This window comes from Furipterus horrens, unplaced genomic scaffold (assembly GCF_987537825.1).
Source record: "Furipterus horrens unplaced genomic scaffold, mFurHor1.1.pri manual_scaffold_7, whole genome shotgun sequence".
Lineage (NCBI taxonomy): Eukaryota > Metazoa > Chordata > Mammalia > Chiroptera > Furipteridae > Furipterus > Furipterus horrens.
In genome coordinates, this window is record NW_028327177.1 from 95677464 (window position 1) to 95681315 (window position 3852).

A 3852-nucleotide genomic window follows, 5' to 3' on the forward strand; every position below is an offset into this window, starting at 1 on the left:
CTTTCTTCCAAAGAGTCAGCAGACATTTTTTGTGGATGTATAGATAGTATATTTTATGCCTTAAAGGCCATGCAGTCTCTGTTAAAACCTCTCACTTCTGCCATTGTAGCATGAAGACATCTGAAGAAAACATATAAGTAAATGGGCATGTCTGTGTTTAAATAAAACTTTACTTACAAAAGCAGATTTTTGCCAGCAGGTTGTACTTTGCCAACCCCTGTCCTAGGACTTCACTTTTAGCTGCTTATTTGATTGCTTTTGGAAGCTCAATTCCAGGTTTCCATGCCACTTGAATTTTGTCCTGAAGGGAAAGTGGTAATCCTTGTCATTGTGATCAAGTAAATTTTAGTGTTACTTGATGAATCCCCGTGTTTTTTGTGATAAACTCTGCAGATAATCCAGAAAGAATGACCGCAGTTAGCCAAGAAAATATCCCTTCTTGAGAAATGTCACAAAACCAGTTTCTGGAAGGAGGATGGGAAACTTGTCTAGTCAGTTGATGATAAAAATAAGGTACTGCAGCAAATACCAGATTAAAAGAGGTTCTTATAAGTAACATTTTGTGAAGAGGAAAGAATCAAATATAGCTTGCTGGGTTTCTTGGCTGGCTCTACATTCGCTCCATTTACTAGGATTGCATTTGGCTGCCTGTAACTGAAATGCAACTATAGTGGCTGAATCAAATAGAGATTTAAATGTTGATAACCTAATGGAAAATCTGGATGCAGCAGCCCAGGGGGTGTGTAACTGGTCAAAGTTTCAAAGATCTTGGCTTCTCTAGCTTCCTGCCCTGTGATTCTTAGAATGTGGATCTTAACTTCCTAATTACAAGATGGCTGCTGTGCCTCCAGGCATCAAGTACAAATTCCAAGCTAGAAAAAACAAAAGGCAAAGAGCAAAGGCCCTGCCCAGTTGTCTGGCCCAGGAGCCTTATGTAGGTGGCTGCCCTTAGCTGCAAGATAGTCTGGAGAAGTGGGTGTTTTTTTTTGTTTTGTTTTGTAGGCTGAGAGATAAAAGAATAGAACAATGCTTTCTATCCAACCATCTCCCCTAGCCTGTGTTTCAATGTCCCAAAGTTTAATTAACAGAACAGGGAAGCTGCCCTGAACTGAACTCAACACTTTGGAATGAAGTGGGTGTTTTTAACTGGGTACAATACCTCAAATAAATTTGGGGTTCTCTTTGTAAGGGGGAAAGGAGAGTGGATTTGGGGAAGGCAATAGTAATGGCTGCCACATTCTCCAAAATGGCAAGTCTGTGCTGCATGATGGCGAAGAGAAGAGTTCTGAAATCAGGTTGATTTAACCAGGTTTCTTCATGTCATTATCATTATTATTGCTACTCTCCTGCCTGCCCCCCCCCCCAACCCACCTTCTAGGAAATTGCATTTTTCATTAAAGTAAATTGTCTGGTTCTGTAGCAGCCCACGTGCAAACTTACCTAAGAAGGAGACAGTACTGGCACCACCTAACCTTCTAGCAGTCACTACTTTCAATATAAAACAATAGAGAAGGCTTGGAAACACTGAATAATTCTGTTTGCAAGAGTCCTAATGGGACACTTGAAGCAGGTTCTGAAAACTGAGTAAGAATTTGCCAGGCAGAAAAGAGGGAACCAGCAAAGGCATTCTACAGAAAGGGAACAACATGTGCAAAAGCAGGGCTTCAAGAAAAAGCATACTGCCTCAGGACAGCACCTAGCGGCAATTACTTCCAATGCAGGGTATCAGCGGAATTTTTCCAAGGGTCCCAAAGGCATGATTAGAAGGTTATGAGGCAATTACAGTGTTGCTACTATCAAAGATGACCTCTTTGTAAAGGCTTATATTTGTCAAATAGAGATAACCAGAAATTTGAGGCTACCTGTCTAGGAGCTTTTAGACTACATGTTATTCTGCACTTGCTATTCCTGTCCTGGAGTCAGTACTTTACATTTACCATCATGTTGTGCTATTCTGGTAACTTTATGAAGTAAGTGTTATGACCCAATTTTATACGTGAGCAAACTGGAACTCAGGCAGGCTAAACCATTGTTCAAGCAAGAGCATTTGAACTTATGCCAGTTCTCTCAACTGAGAATCTGTCATTTCTCCAGGCAAGCCTCTTACCCACTCTGTCATTATTCTTATATCATCTTTATGTAGGAGATGGTAGCAAGGTTCCTCAAGGCTTAGAATTTTAGAGCTAGAAGAGTCTAGAGCTGTGATATCCAATAGGGCAGCTAACTAGGCACATGTAAGTATTTAGTACTTAAATGTGGCTGTCTAGCTAGTGCAACTGATGAACTGAATTTTTATCTTAGTTAGTGTTATTTTAAACCTAATCTTCCATTCAAATACTGAGCAACTTTTAAGTATGTTTGGAATAATGTGGTATGGGAATCTACTTTTTACCCAGAAATATTGTGAAATCAAACTATGGTCGAATATGAATAATGAAAATTTAGTATCTGAATTAAAATGTGTTATAAGGATAAGACACACCCTAGAATTTTGAAAATATAATGCAAAAAATGTATTATTTTTCATTAATAGATTTTCATGTTGACTCTATTTTAGAAAATATTTTGGGTATATTGGAATAAATGAAATATCTTATTAAAATTAATTTCATCTATTTCTTTTTACTTTTTAAAGTCTGACTACTAGAAAATTTTAAATTACTTATTTAATTGACATTATATTTCTCTTGAGCAGTACTGTTGTTGAGAACACATCTCAATTCCCAGGTGAGGAAATCTGGCTTCTCTCTGTCTCAAAAACAACTTGGCCACTGGATAAGAACAGATCTATCCACGCCTTTATCTCAAATGACAAAAACATGGGCAAGTCACCATGCTTCCATGGATCCTCTTCTAAAAAATCTAGATAGAATTTTTTCACACTCCAAATGTCTATAATCCCATTAAAATATTTACAGTTCCAAAGGTACTAATCATCATACGTCTGTATCAAGAGAAAAATTGGAGATAACATTGTAATGTAGGAAATGGTCTGGTAATGAGTTATACTATTTTAATAGTATTATAGACTTGATTAAGTACCTAAGCAAATTAATAATTATCCTTATTGGATAAAGTATACATATATATGGTATACACATATATTACATATATAAATATACATGTATATGCATATAGATATGCACACACATATATTACATATAAATATATATGGTACTATTTTTATTTCCATATTTTAGACAAGAAAATTAATTAAATATCTTGCCCTTGGTCACTTAGCTAGTAAGGGTTGGACTGGGATTCAGATTCTAGTGTGTTTGATTCTAAAATATGCATTCCTACTCATTACCCTATAGTATCCTAGTCCAGAGATTCTACATGGCAAGCCCCTTGAAGATACCCTTTACTTTCAGTAGTCAGCTATACATCCATGGACTATAACTGGGTCTGTGCTAAACTGGGAAAGAATTCAGAGTCTGGATGGCCTGAAAGCTGCACAACAAGTTTCGGGGATCTTGGAGGTGGGAGGTTTGAATTAGCCTCCCAGACCAAAGGGAGTGCCGCCCATTTGTTAATTTGATTTTGTTTAGGTTACTGAGCCATGATTCATCCTTAATTGCATTGTTTCGAATGACTAAATAGTCTAAGTATTAACCATCTGCTAAGTGGTTGCCTAGCCTGGTTTTTAACTAGGACACCTTAGGAATCATTAAAATCAAAACATTGTTGGCTTTCCACTGGGTATAAGGCCCTCCACTGACTTTGGTCTTTTTGCCTGAGGTGGCAGAGCTCCAACAAACATCGCTGTGGCACTGTGGCGTGGGTGGGATTTGAGCCTCCCCCTTTATTTGAGGTTGCAAATTCCCATGGATGGAATGCCAGAGGACAGAC

At 37.8% G+C, this 3852-nt stretch overlaps 1 non-coding gene across 1 annotated transcript; it reads right to left on the reverse strand.

The window, feature by feature from the left end:
* Nucleotides 1-994: 994 nt before the first annotated feature.
* LOC150004830 (small nucleolar RNA SNORA36 family) lies at nucleotides 995-1128 on the reverse strand. The gene has a single exon (XR_016512526.1). It is a non-coding gene; the product is annotated as a small nucleolar RNA SNORA36 family (small nucleolar RNA).
* Nucleotides 1129-3852: the final 2724 nt, after the last annotated feature.